Here is a 15,453-nt window from a genome sequence, read left to right as displayed (position 1 = left end):
GGGACCTGGAGGTCTCCTTGGCCATTTCGGGCCACGGGATGTCTAGCCTGGACGCAGTGCGCTGACACACGGCCTGCAGGTCCATGCTTCGACAGGGCGAAGCTGGTGTGCTATCGCCCGGGAGAGCAGCCATCGCTCCCGGCTTTGCAGCCTGAGCTGATGACATGAAGATGTCGTCTTCTTGCTCATCCGAATCAGACAGGAGGAACTCAGAGGCATCCTCTTCGTCCTCCATGTAATCCAATTCTAGGACATTAAATCATGGTTTTTACTAACCGGTATCAGTATGTTATTACGTCGGCATCATTTAGAAACGTGTATTACAATTTAATCACGGTAAAATATGTTCATGTTGTTGTAGCTGTAGCTCCCGAGCCAGCGCCTCTTGTTTGAATGATGCGAGTAAACACAGCTGACAGCTGCGGTGAAACTCGAGCGACTAGAGCGATGCGATAGGAGCGTTTAGAGCGAAGCGAATATTCGCATCGCGTCCGGTCTGAACGCAGCATTAAAGCGAGCTCCGCGCTGCACTGGAAACGCGCCATTACATCACCAGAAGTCCTAATTTAAGGGGTCATTTCTCCCAAAATATTTTTAACTGATTAATCGAGAAAATAATCTGCAATTTAATCGATAAAACTTGGGAGTTGTAGCCTTACTTTCTACTAAGAAACAAACAATATTCAGTCACGTGACACCGTTCATGGCAATGGTGCAGCAGACATTCCCAAAGTCTCAATTTACCGATCAACACCAAGCAGGGGCGCCACAGGGATTTTGGGCCCCATGAAAAGATATCACATTGGTTACTTAAACATGTTTTGTTCTCAGATTGTTTGGGCCCCTGTCAGTCACGGGCCCTTAGAATCGTCCTAACTTTTCACCCCATTACGGCGCCCCCACCAAGTGAATTATCTTTATATTAGTAGCAGTGAATGACTCAATCCGGGAGTGTCTTTGGCTCTGATTTCTATTCTGTTATATTTTCATCTTGTCCAGTCTAGTCTGTTCTTGGTCAGGCGTTTTACTATCCAATTTAAAATATATTTCTCCATTCCAGACAGCCCTTGTAAAGTCGTGGCAGTTCTCTTCTGCTCTCTCTGCGGTCAGGTCTGAATCGGCTCTTATATTGGCAGCTGCAGCTCATTTGCCTTTGTGTGAGAGTGTGTGGGCGGTAGTTAGTGACACGGGAAGAGGAACGCGAGAGGTTGACGTTGTGCACTTGGCTGTTGTTTTCCACCAGATAAGTTGTTAATCACGCATGTTTTGCCAACAAACGCTGCGATCTTCATATATAAATGTCTGCTGTGTGAAGCTGGTCCATGCCTTTACCTGTAAGTGCACCCCTTGCTGGAGACTCCTGTACGGCCTGTTTAAGATAAGATAAGATGCACTTTATTGATCCCAAATTGGGAAATGTTTGTTGCAGCAGCATAAAAAGACAAGTCATTTTACAATAAAACAATACAAATTCAAAACTAGAAATAAACAAGAAAGTAGAAAATATACATGTTGAATATATATATATATATATTGTTATATATATGAAGGTATTATATATATATACATAAATATTGACAAATTGAATATTAATATTAAATATTGAACAGATTATATAAATGCACAATGTGGTTTTATTCCAAGAGAAATTATGGAGCAGAGAGTTCTCTTCTAGCCAGAGGTGATTTATTAGAGTTATTTGCAGTGTGCAGGAATGTTTTCTGTACAAGAGTATCTTCATTAAAGGCTCTTTGGTGGGGCACCAACTCCTACTGTTAGTATATGGTCATGACATGTTCCCTGGTAACTTTGATCTGAACCTTTTTTTGGTGGGATTCAACTTTGTTATCTATGGGAGCCACTTAAAGCAGTCATAGCAATTAATTAGATTGACACTTTGATCTGCCAAACACATTCTGTTTGTTCATTTTCAGCCCAAAACTTCAGTTTGTTTGGCAGATCTTGAGCCCGACTTCAGATCCACTGAAAACTCTTGTACAATACTTTTATTCTAAAATATATTTAGCTTGATAGCGCAGTGTTGAACACAACTCGGGAAAGTCCACAAAATCCTTGTCCTTTTTGTTTTTTGTAATGGAAAAGAGAACTGGACAATTATGGTGGAAATTCATAATTAAAAAATAAATAATACCTTGGTCCATGCTTCACCCTTCCACAAAATGTCATAAAAATAGACCCGGTAGTGTTTCCGTAATACTGCTGACAATCAAACTGAAAGTAACATTCAAGTTGATGTGCATTGCCTCGGGCTGTCGTACACTCATTCATTATTATTTATAGAACATCTTATATTTTGTGACAGCCCCTAGGTCTTAGACTCAGGTCCCTGGTTAGCCACTCCCCAAATCAAGAGAGATTGCTGACACCTGATTTGGGTTGACTGCTCAGCTACAAGTATGGGGTGCCTGAGCAGTCAGTCTTTCTCTCCTATTGGTTTGGTTGTTCTTTCTTTATATACTGATGCATGTTCACACTACACACATTACTGATTAACTGACTTCATAGTTAATTAGTTTCTTTAAATAAATTCACTTCAATTGGATGAATCATGTGTGGTCTCCTTCCTTTGTCCGTCCTTGAGCCAGGGCGTGACAATATATATAAAAATTCAACAACTCAAAGAGCTTTTAACTGCTTCTCACAGACTTCAACAGTGATGGAACTCAGACTCATCACATGACCTACTGGAGGCGAGTTGGACATTATACTAGAAGATAAATAAATGAATGGTAAATGATCAGTTGGGATCTAATTTGAGTTGGGAGTCCACTTTCATTTAAGATTTGAGAATGAAGGAATCAGCATTTGTGACAAAGAGAACTATGGCAAAGGTTTCCCCCCTTTTTTCTGAGCTTATATATACACATCTTAGAGTTTATCATGTCTTTAAAAGCTCACATAAAACTAATAATTGGATTTTTCTCAGTTAGATATTTTTGTCACACACACACACTTTTTCAAAGTTCAAGAATGACGTCCTGGTTTTAAAATACTTTCATATCGTCTCATAGTGATGTGATTCTTACTGAAAACAGATAATTGTTAGTAAATATAGACCAGATTAATTCTGGCCGGTCTCAGTGGAGGATCTAAAGCAATGTTACTGGGGAGTCAGCAGTGGCGAGCCGTGACTTTTATACCTAGGGCCCTCTGACCCCCCTTCCCTCGAAAAAAAGAAGAGATATTATGTCACACCGGAATACTTCAGCAGAATATCAAAACAGCTGGCCCGGGGTGCAAAACGCATCAATGACAGCGACCCTCCTACCACCTCAAAAACAACACCATTTATATAAACACCTATCATGACAGGGCACCCACAGCCAAGTAACAATTTACAAATGAATTAAGTTGGCAAGGCGGCCCCGCATTGAAAATGATTTAGGCCTACCTTTGATGATCAAATCACTTAAAACAAACAAAGTCCATCCTCCTGTCCTTTTGGATGAAGCACTTGATGGCGGGTCATTCAGCTGATCCTTTGCCACTCCAGTTTATCATTGGAACTCAATTTTGAAAATGACTCGGTTATAATTTTCGCAACGATGTCATCACTATCACTGAAGTGAGCCATCATGAACGCACTTATGCTAATTATAAATCTATCGATCATAAAATCTATCAATTATATTTATGATTCGAAATAATAAAAGTAGGGGTAGACATGTGGATAGTATCCGGCTGAACAAAACGTGCATATTATCTAACAGGTTCGTTTTCCACAGACCTTATTTCGAGCTATTTTCCAAAATCCTATGGAGAAAATCCCGTTGCTTTCTGTCGAGGGAATCCGAGCGAAAGCTTACTTCCGGGTTTTAGACGCGTCACTGCACCACTTGCATAGACCTCACAGTGGGCGGAACTTGTCATAAGTCCGCGAAAATAAAAGCCCGCCCATTTAGAGGGAAGATATGATTGGTCAATTGTACTGTCATTTGACATTAATATCTCTCATTGAGTTACTACAGAGAACCGCAGTGACGCGTCCTAAAACCGCGATGTAAACCTCCTTCCGGTTCCTTAGTCAAAAACACAATGCAATTTCTCCATAGGATTTTGGAAAAAAGCTGGAAATAAGGTCTGTGGTTGACACACATTTAAGAGAACGGATCACGTTTTGTTCAGCCGGATAATCTCCACATGTCTACCCTACTTTTATAGACAAATCTAGTCGACAAGAAGCAAATGCTACGTTATGCTATAAAGGAACTACAGCAGGGTCGCGCTTCAACGTCACGCCAACTTAAGATCCATATTCAAACATACAGATTGTAAATGGTACAAGTTGAAGTGTTTGTTTGAACAGTTTGCAGGAGGCAGTTACTTGCTTGCAAGCAGAACAGGGCAAACAAACCTAGCGGGAGTGTTTTACGTGTTCGGTGTAATGACGTAAACGGCCTGGACAACTTCTGTAGTCCTATTCAAGCCACTTGTTAACATAACAACCATCGTTTTTCAGACACGTAAACTCTTCAAAAATCACTAGCGGGGTCACTGCTGATGTATTTAATGTCGTAGAACAAAACGTGATCTGTCTCTTCAATTTGTGTCAACACAGACCTTATTTGGAGCTATTTTCCAAAATCCTATGGAGAAATTGCATTGCTTTTTATCGAAGGAACCGGACGTGGTAAAAAGGCTAACTTACTTCCGGTTTTAGGACGCGTCACTGATGTTCTCTATAGCGGGCCCTCTGTGAATGTAGAGAGGGACCAACAGTATGGAATGCCATTTAAGCCAAAATTAAATAATTTAATAAATACATATATATAAATATGCCTATGAAATAAATTCTGAAATAAATAAATGAAGCAATAAATATGTATACATGTACATTTAAATACACATTTATTTATTTCATGGGACTTTTATTTCATAATGACACATTTATTTATTTCAAGAGACTCGTATTTCATAATGACACTTATTTATTTCAAGAGACTCGTATTTCATAATAACATATTTATTTATTTCAGATGACTTGTATTTCATAATGAAGCATTTATTTATTTCAGGTGACTTGTATTTCATGAGACATTTCCATTCCTTATATGCAAATGACGGGGCGTGGTTAGCTCACAGATCCAGAGACCCAGACCAAAGCAACAGCACCACAACTAGGGTTGGGTACCGAGAACCGGTCCAACATTTCGATTCCAACGGCATCATTTAGAGATGTGAATTTCGGTTCCGCTTTTCGATGCCTGAGGAAATGTTTCTCGCCGCTCTCCGTAGCCTACTGTATGACTGCGGCGGGGCGGGAAATGTAGCGTTGTACCTACACTTCCTACAGCGTAACCTGAGACCAGGGCCGGCCCGTCACACTGGCGTTATAGATGTTCGCCCAGGGCGCCAGATCTGGGGAGGCGCTGCTCTGACAGCTCTGGGAGGGGAAAAAAAAGTGTTGACCTTTGGTGCTCATCCTAATGTTCGGCCTTGATGCATCAACATTCATAATTAAGTAAATGTAACACCCTTTTCATCCCGGTTACACTTTTCATTTGCCCTGTACGATGGGCGCTGTAAGTGATGAAAATGGGGGATATTGGCTTATCTGGCAACCGCAGCTCACAGCCAAAGTGCGAGCATGGGAGCGAGCGAGGGAGAGAGGGAGGGTGCACCGGTACGCGCTGTTGTTATTAGCATGCCATCTGGTGCTAGCTGCTCTAACGGAAGAAGAAGAAGATGTTCTTCTACAATGATGTGGAGGGAGAGTCCTCTCCAGTCATACTGAGAGGCTGATAACTACAGCTCAGTGAGGGTAAAGGACTCTTGAGTGTTTAGATAGTTCACTTTAGTCTAAGTTATCTCAGTGGGTCTCAAAACGGTTTTGATCACAATTTATGTAAACACATATTTCCAAGTCACTCCTTATAATTATTGGGATAAAACAGGTTTGAAATCATTCAATGTATACTATAGGACAGTAAACCAGACATATCGTTTTAAACTGGAGATAAAAAAATATGCATAAATAAAATAGTAAAATAAGATATGAATGAACAACAAAAATAAAATATGTACATGTATTTGTTATTGGCTATGGTAGGTTATTGGTTATGTTCACATACTTATTTGATTATTAAAATGGAAACCGATCTTTTTCATATGGGTGTTTAGAGTTGTACCCCCTAGATTCTAGTCTCTAGTAATTCTGCTTAAAGTGCACCAGATTGAAGCATTTTACCTGAGAAGGCAGATATGCTTGTTTTTCTCAACAAGAAACTGTTCTTTAAAAGTTGGACTGTTGCACTGTTGTAGCTTCAGTGGTTCTCAGGTTACAGTTACATAGCAGTGAATATAAACACTTAACAGACTGATTAATGTGAATATTACTGTAAACTAACCTGGTAAAAGTTTCTCGAATAAATTGTAGTATTTTTGGTGCAAAGAAGCAATTTATAATTGTTTACCCTGCCCCTCAAAGAATCGGAATTGAGAACCGTTAAGAACCGGAATCGAAAAAGTAGAATCGGAATCAGAATCGTGGAAATTCAAACGATACCCAACCCTAACCACAACACATAACACAATAGTTTTTTGTTTCACACTCCAGGTACTCTTAAGTGATTTGCAATAACTGCCAATAAACCAAACGGGTTCAAAAACCATTTTTGTGCTTTTCCGGTGCTTAACTGGTTCTTCGCTGGTCTTATCTGTCTGGTCCGCCCAATGCTGCTCTTCTGAGAGCAACCGCTCTGACAGCTCTCTCTAGTCTCTACTGGGAAACAGCTAAAAGTCTTCTGGGTTTGTAGCAGTGGCCGCAGAATAATTATATTAATTTAACAGTTTGGTTTAAACCGCTAAGTCCGACAACGCCACCCTGGGAAATTTCACCCAGGGAAATGTGACAAGTTTTAAGTCACTAGGACACACAGGTTCGGTTACTCATAGAACAAGAGACGTGGTTCAATTATCAAAAATAGAACAGTTTATTTATAAATAGTAAAATACACTTTATAAAAACCCGTCACACAGGGCTATATCCAAAAGGGAGAGAACGAACAAGGGGGGGCTGAGGCTTACCAGTGGGGGAGAGGGTCAATCGAATGAGTAGAGGGATCCCACAAAACAACTTAAGTCACCCCGGTCACCCGACTGTTTCCCACACTCACACAATCACACGGAAGAAAAGATCCAAAAACTCGGGGGAAGCACAGCACACGGAAAGGGGGGAAGCCACCCACCTCGGACACCAATACCACCCACCTTCAGCTCTCAGTAACTAAAAGAGGAAAACAAGGGAAAACAGGAATAAGTGGTGGACAAAAACACAGAATGACTCAAAATGAAATAACCAAAATTAGCCGCAGCCATACGGGCAATCCTGCGGCATAAAGAAAACCTAAACCAAAATCATATAAACAAACAATGAATTGAGCAAAGATATATCGAAACTAATTAAGTATAAAAATAAACCAAAAGAAAACAAAGAAAAATAGGATAAACAAAAAATAAACTATTAATGAAAAGGAACAAAAGTAAACAAAATAGTTTGAATTGGTGAAGGAAAGAATAACTAAACAGAAGAGTTAGCCCAGCAGTCCAGTCACTAGAATCCACTAAGGGGAGCGGACCTATAGTGCAGAGTAGGCCACGCTAAACCGGCCCAAACACAGTAGCCAAAAAGCGAACAATCTAAGTAGTGTCCAGTAGCACAGGATCGGTTAGGGCCAGGTGAGTGATACTGCCGTAGGCAATGCCAAACCGGACCAGACACGATAGCCAGACGCAGACAATCTACTAGCACTTAGCAAGCACACAGGATCAGCAGTACGGGTGATGACCCTGCGTCAGAACCCGTCTCTTTTCGGTGCAGCAAAACAGCAGCGGTTCTTTAAAGCCTTAGCTTGGCCCTAGATTAACAATAAACACACACGTATAATATTAATGTTCAGGAAAGGTGTGGTGAATGTACTGAACAAATCACTGTACATACCGATCAGGCAGAGGAGGAGAGAGGTTTCATGGCTCTCTATGTTACCGCTACTTGACGGGCATCGCCAGGAAGACCCTCCGCTATACAAAACAAAACGTGACTACACGTAAAGTATGATAGAGAATTGTGAAACTTTACCTGAAGCCAGCTATAGAGAGGCGAAGGTCACCCCATCTACTTCCGGCCCATGGGACACCCGGAAGCAAAACATCTCCATTGAATTCAATGGAGAGAGAACACGTATCTTTTGATCCCGTTTGAATTGTGCCACGAACTACACATATGATGTTTGTCAATCTTAAACAATAAGTTCCATGTCAAAAAAGTCACATTTTGTCGTAAAACTGTTGAAATATAAGACTATGAAAAATACGCGACTACAAAGACTACAAATCCCAAATCCCATTCTGGCTCGCGTAAGTGATGTCACAGGCGATAATTCTGCAAGTGGTTGCGACTCGTAATTAAAGCGAAGAAGAAGAAGAAGAAGAAGAAGAAGAAGAAGAAGAAGAAGAAGAAGAAGAAGAAGAAAAGAAGAAGAAGAAAGAATAAGAAGAAGAAGAAGAAGAAGAAGGAAAGAGATCTCATAACTGATTTATTCCCTCCAATAAATAAGAGATTGCTAAAAATAAATTCACTTTTAACAAGATGCTGTGTGCTTTGTACCAGGTTGTAATCACATAAGTGATCAAACCACTTGCTCGTTCTATCGATTCCCGTCTGATGAAAGGACCAGAGTCGCCGGATCAGACATATCAGGTAATATACATGTTGTGCATGGAACATATAGTCAAGTTAGCTAGCTAGCTAGTAGCGACGAGTAGCGAGCACGTTAGTTAGCATTACATTACTTAGCCTTGTCATTTTTAGTAGCCTTACCATGAAGTTATTATTTTATTACATGAAGTAAGAGTAAGAGTAGTCATGATGGTAAGTATTTCGTGAAACATTTGAAGAGTAGCCTACTGCGCCATCCACCGGGTGCTATGGAAGCAGTCAGGGAGAGTCGAAGGCAGGCAGGGAGCTTTGCATGACAGATTCTTCTGGACGTGTTTCATTGTGATGACACTAAGGGTGAGTCAATCTGTTTGTTGGAAAGACAGTAGTTGAGTGATTACTGAGAGACAATTATTAGAAGAGATAATTATTCAAAGTGTTGTTACTTTAAAGTGTTGTTACTGACCTCTTTCTCTTTTATTTCCTTTCCCTCACCTGTAACTGCTGAGACCCTGAGAACATGCACACTGGACTGACCTGCTCTGGCAACCTGATTTCCACTGTACGTATAGTATTTGGTTATGGTATATTATTTATGTACATCAAAGGCACAATGCACCCCCCAGAGACACACATGTATTGAGTGTGATATTGTGCATAGGTCATGTGAAATCATCTTTACACACGAGAAAACTGTAGGAGCGGCAACTTGTTTTTGAAATTGAATTTTTAATATCCGAAAATGAAGTTGATCATGTTTTCTTTATTCTTCTCTCTTCTCAGCTCCATCCATCACCGTGCTCTGTTTCCTGCAGGTCCTGCTTGCTAATCAATGCTCATGTGTTTTTACACAATTACAACAAAGTCAATGTATTGTATGACATGAAGTTGTGCTTCATTCGGAAGTCAATAATACATTCATTCTGCCTTCATCCATTCTGCCTTCAACTGCACAATGACTGTGGACTGCACCGACATCCATGTAGCTGCCCCCAGTAAGATGAACCAAGCAAAGAGGGTCAACATCATGCCTAAGGACATCCCGCTGCATCCGCGGAGAGAGGGCTTAAACTGACCTGAGACCAGCACACCCAAACACAACAGCTCTTTTAAGAGCCACCTACAGTTTCAAAGAGTTGCAATCCTACGTTATTATAATGATTAAACTGGTTCATGTGTCACTTAGTTTACTGAACCGTGATGAATGAAAGAAATTAGTGAGGTAGTGGTTTACTGAAGTTACAAAGACATTAATATATGAGTAACAGGTCAGTGTAAACACAAGCTTCTGTCAATTATGGATCATTCAAACTATATACAAATAATATGTAATAAAGTTCTAAAATAAGTATTCGGTATATTCCTTGATAGCTTTTGGAGAAGGTTGTTTTTTAAGTTTACTAAAAATCTATCGTTTCAACTGTTTCACTTTATAAAAAGGAACAGGTGAGTAGAGCATCATTGAGTTTCTTATTCTGTCAGTAAATTATCCAAATGAAATGTTTATCATTATTTTAGTCAACCCTAAACAAATTGATTGTACCTTTTTAATAATGACCTTACATGGTCGGCAAAGTTAAATTAACTTCAGAAAATCAAATCTGTTCTGAGAAAAAACTAATAAATGTTTAAAGATAGGAACTTGCCATCCCACTGAAAAACAGTCCGTAGAGATTTAAAGGCGTAGTTGTAGTTCAGTCCAACATTTAATTTGGATTAATTTCGCCAACAGTCAACTATTTTCATAAAGAATATATATATTTTCAAAGTCAACTTTATTGTCAATCTTACTCAGTTTGTGTTTATAGACAGAGATCAAAAAAGACGTTTCCAACAATCCCAAATACGAAAAATTAAATTATACAATTTACAGATATGTAATGTATACAAATATATATATCCTATATACACCATCATGTATAATGATGGTTGTATGATGTAGAAGGAAGTGTGGTAGATAACAAGTAAATATAGAGTTACATACAGATCCATGTTACAGCAAAAGATGGAATAACTAAGAAGCACGCAGTATAATAATAATTACATGCAACAATGAAATAACTGCTCAGCGTCTCCACCACAATCCCAATCTGCTGTGTCCTGTTTTCCTCCCCTCTGCATAACACCCCATCACACATACCAAACACAACGCAGAGTCTGAGGGTGTTAAGAGTATGTTATTTAAATGTCCTCCTCTCTACTGGCCAACACAGGGAGGCATATGCTGGGTGTAGAATTGTTCCAGGAGGAAGAGATTTCCATGCCATGCAGGGTCTTTGGGGATGGGGATGATGATCGCCTCCTTCGTGGTCCACACAACAAAGTAGCAGAGACTCCGGTCTGTGATGTGCAGCTGCCCTTGGACCCGGTGCCAGTATGGGTGATTCTCCTTGAGAATATATGACCCACCCTCCTCACGGAGACAGAAGGATGGTAACTGGACTGCCTCCGCGATGGTCATGTTCATGTCACCAAAATCCTTGAATCTACACACAGCAAATAAACTCAAATGACTAGACCCTCCAGAAAAACGCGATTATGCGATCGCAGAATTTACCGCATAATCAGCAAAATGACGCAGATTTTTAAAAGGCCGCATATTTATCAAAAGGCCGCATAATCCCCGCATTTTTCCACACAAAATTGAGGGAAAAAAAGTTAACTCCTCTTGATGTGAAGTGATGATGATGTTGACGCGACGTCATCAGCTCGCGCATCACAGAAGGTAAACAACACCGTAGAGTGAACGTGTGGAGCTCTCACGAGAGAGAAAAGACCAAGATGAAAAAATCTAATCCATCTCATTTACCGACGAACATCTCTGCTAAAGACCGGGCAAAGAAGTACCCCGATGTCTTGCACGAAAGTGGGGGGAAACTATTCTGCACCCCGTGCAACTGTGTTGGAGCATAAGAGAAAATCCACGGTGACGACCCACTTTGATTCATTCAAACATTCGAAAATGCTTTCTGCTGCTGCGGACAAGAAAGCCAAACAACTCACGTTCACCGAGGCATCGACCTTCAAAACCCTTTCGAGGACTACAAGAAACGAGGTGAGAAGCCTACAAGATTGAAGCTGGTCAGATAACGAACGAGTAAATGAAAACAGAATGAGGCGGAGAAGTGTGTATGTGTGTGCGTGTGTGTGTGTGTGTGTGTGTGTGTGAGAGAGAGAGTGTGATTAAAATAGCCCAATTGCTTTTACAATAAATACACATTGAATGTGTTTAATTGAATAGTAAAGGGGTTTAACGTTAGTGGCAGGTTGTGTGTGAGAGAGAATAAATAAATAAGACAGCCCAATATTTATTTTTTTCCGCATATTTCGCAACTTTCCGCACATTTCGCAACTCCCCGCAATTTCACCGCATAAAATCACATAAAACCCCGCATGTTTGATCGCATAATCAAGGATTTTAGCCCGCATAATCAAGGATTTTTGCCCGCATAATCAAGGATTTTTGCCCGCGTTTTTCTGGAGGGTCTAAATGACACAACGAGATATAAAAGGAGATCACACATACAGTATAGAATATACTGTATAGTCGATATAAAACTGGCCGCTTCAATCTGAAGAGCAACTAAACAAAACACGGGAGTGTACCTTGTTCTTGTGAACACTAATGTTATCCACAGCATACACAGAGACCACGAAGTTCTTAAGGAGAAAACTAGTTACTAAAACAAACACGTTAGTGTACCTTGTTAGCTAATGTTAGCTAGCTGACATTAACGTTACACATTGGCACTCATATTACTCACCGAAACCTTGTAAAGCCGGTCCCGCTGCTCTTACAGAACCGACTAACTCCCCTTTCGTGTATGTACAGCTCTCAACATGCCCAGACTTGTAGTGATTTTCACCTCATTTTATACTTTTCGCCTCATTCTGAAAGAAACAGGTGAAATTTGCTAACGTGACGGCCGTCTTTGTGATGGTGACGCGTATTGTGCGAGACCAAGAGACCTGTAGTTCACTCAGCGTTTTCACACAAAAAAATGTGTAACCTCACAGTTTTACGACACATTTAAAAATGTTTGACTTGCAAAATATTCTTTTAAATTGACAAACATCATATGTGTCATTCGTGGCACAATTCAAACGGGATCAAAAGATAACCTTTCTCTCTCCATTGACTTCAATGTATAATTTTACGCTTCGGGGTCCCATGGAGGCTCCCGGAAAAGGAGGGACTTCGCCTCTCTATTCCCCTACAACATACCTACGCCGGTGGCGGAAGCAAAACACGGCAAAAACGGAGGTGGGTAGGTCTGGGCACCAGCAAACAAGAGGCCGCCAGCTAGAAGCCTCTGCCCCTTTATAGGGTGCCCCCTGGCGGTGATAGGCTAAAGATAATATGCCTTACAACACTATTTACTGCTCATCCTGCTACAGAGGGAAGCAACGCTACACAATTACACCCAGTCTGAGAGTAAAAGATTTCTCGAAGGTTCGTTTTGTGTTCTTACACACGTTAAGTTAATGTTAGGTAACCTTAAGTTTGCTCGGAGGCTATTGTTACGAGCTAGCTGTCTTCGCTAACAACAGTTAGCAGCTAACGTTTTCTGCAGTTTGTGTTGCCCTGAAAAACGTGATGTGGTTATTAAGGGTATGTTAAATTAACGTTATTTTATAAGTTGAGAGAGTTAAGTTGTGTTTAAAAACCGTCAATGTAATGCACGTTAGAGGTTTTTAGTTGGACATGAAGTTAGCTAACGTTAGCTAACTCTACCAGGTTAGCATGTTAAGCTGTACTTTCTGTGGCAGCTAGCTTAATACAAAGAGGGGTGTTGTGCTTCATTGCAAACTTTTCTTTGTTAATCTACCTGAAACTGTAGGGACAGTTTGTTTCTACTCAACTATACAGACCATTGTTGAGGAGATGCAAAACATACTGTACATGAGTTGGGTCCAACATATACCTTGAGTAATGGTTACTTTGCTGCTAAAAATTAAACATCATTATCAGATGAGGACATCACCAAAGTGGTGAGTCTGTCAGGGATTTGATCTGTTCTCTGCCAAAATGTAGTCTCCTCCCTTGTCATCTTTCAGGCTTTGCATTTGAACTCCTATGACTGGTTGCAGACTTGAAGGGAACGCCTTCCTGACATCCAGGAAAAGGTGAGATTCTAATACATTTGAATGCCAAAAGCAAGTTATGTGTTTTAACTTTTTAATATGATTTTTTTTTGCTGCTCCGTGTGACGCGTTCTATCAGGTAAAGCACCTTGGTACCCAGTTATTTTATTGAGTTTTGAATTTAGCCTTTGGAATGTAATTTCCACAGTGCATTGTAAGACTGAAAGATGTAAAAGCTTGACATGATTTCGTCTTTTACTTAAGAGGATGTTTGTCCTCCTGTCTTCTCTTTTTTCTTACTTTCTTTCAGGTGTAACATCTACCAATGTTGTACATGACAGAGACCTCTCTGCCTCTTTGCTGTCTTACTAGTCAATCGTTCAGATCAGGTTCTTTCCTAAATAGTGGTAAGTTTTAAGTTATGAAAATCTGGGCAAAATCCTCTGATTCTGATGTTCTTGTTTTATCTGAAACTTGGCTAAAAATCTATCACGGACAAAGACATTGCAATTAAGGGTTACAATGTGTTTCGTTGTGACCGTACCAGAAAAGGTGGTGGTGTTGCAATTTATGTAAAAACAAAATGTCATGCTACCATCCAATCATCTGTGTCTCTTAGCAGACAATTTGAACTACTTGCGCTGAAATTGGAACTTCTTAAGGGTCAGTTCATCACTGTTGTAGGGTGCTATAGACCCCCTTCAGCAAGCATTGAGGCTTTATCATCATTGAGTCATCAGTTATCTGCTTGGATTTTAATGAGATTTTAATTGCTGGAGACTTTAATTGGGACTGGTTGTCCTCTGTCTCCGATAGTTTTAAATCAACCTGTGACTCTTTTAATCTTACGCAACGTATCAATGGCCCAACTCGTCCTAATCTTAAACACCAAGATAAATCGTCTCTTATCGACTTATTTTTAACAAATGCGCCTCATAAGTTTTTGGATATTGGTATTTTTGTAAATGATATGAGTGACCATTGCGCAATAGCTAAGCTAGGCAAGCTAAGCTTCCAAAAACAAGACCACAAATAGTTTTTAAACGTGACTTTAAACATTTTTGCGAGCAAGCATTTTTTCATGACCTGTGGGATTTTGATTGGAACAAGATCTCTCTCATTAGTGATGTTGAACTGGCATGGGATTTTTCATAGGCTTTTACTAGAATTATAAACAAACATGCTCCTTTCGCAAATTTAGGGTGAAAGGGCTAAAAAATCCCTGGTTTAGTCCTCAACTGGCCAGCATTCTAAAAGAAAGGGATATTGCCTGGTCAAGGGCCAGAAAATCGAAATCCCAAGTGGACTGGATTGTTTTTAGACAGCTCCGAAATCATTCACCTTCCTAGTTAAAAAGGCTAAATCTGAGTACTACATTTCTAATACTACTAGTAACTTAAATGATCCAAGGAATTTTGGAAGGTAATAAAAAACTCATTTGGAACAGAAACTAAAAATGAATTACCAGCCTGCATTGTTAAAGACTCGCAAACCCTCACTGACAAATCGGCCATTCTCAACTGCTTTAATGAACATTTTATTTGATCTGGTTCTTTGTTTGAGTCCCTACATTCGGGCCCTGGACAGAACATTGATTCCTCACCACCTTCACCCCATCACATGGCTCAGCCATTCAATTGACTTGTATCGAGGTGATAGAGGTCCATAAAGCATTGCAGAATCTGGATCCA

The sequence above is a fragment of the Pseudochaenichthys georgianus genome, chromosome 13 (genome assembly GCF_902827115.2).
Source record: "Pseudochaenichthys georgianus chromosome 13, fPseGeo1.2, whole genome shotgun sequence".
Classification (NCBI taxonomy): domain Eukaryota; kingdom Metazoa; phylum Chordata; class Actinopteri; order Perciformes; family Channichthyidae; genus Pseudochaenichthys; species Pseudochaenichthys georgianus.
The sequence above is the reverse complement of the archived record's forward strand: the minus strand, read 5'-3'. Positions refer to the sequence as shown.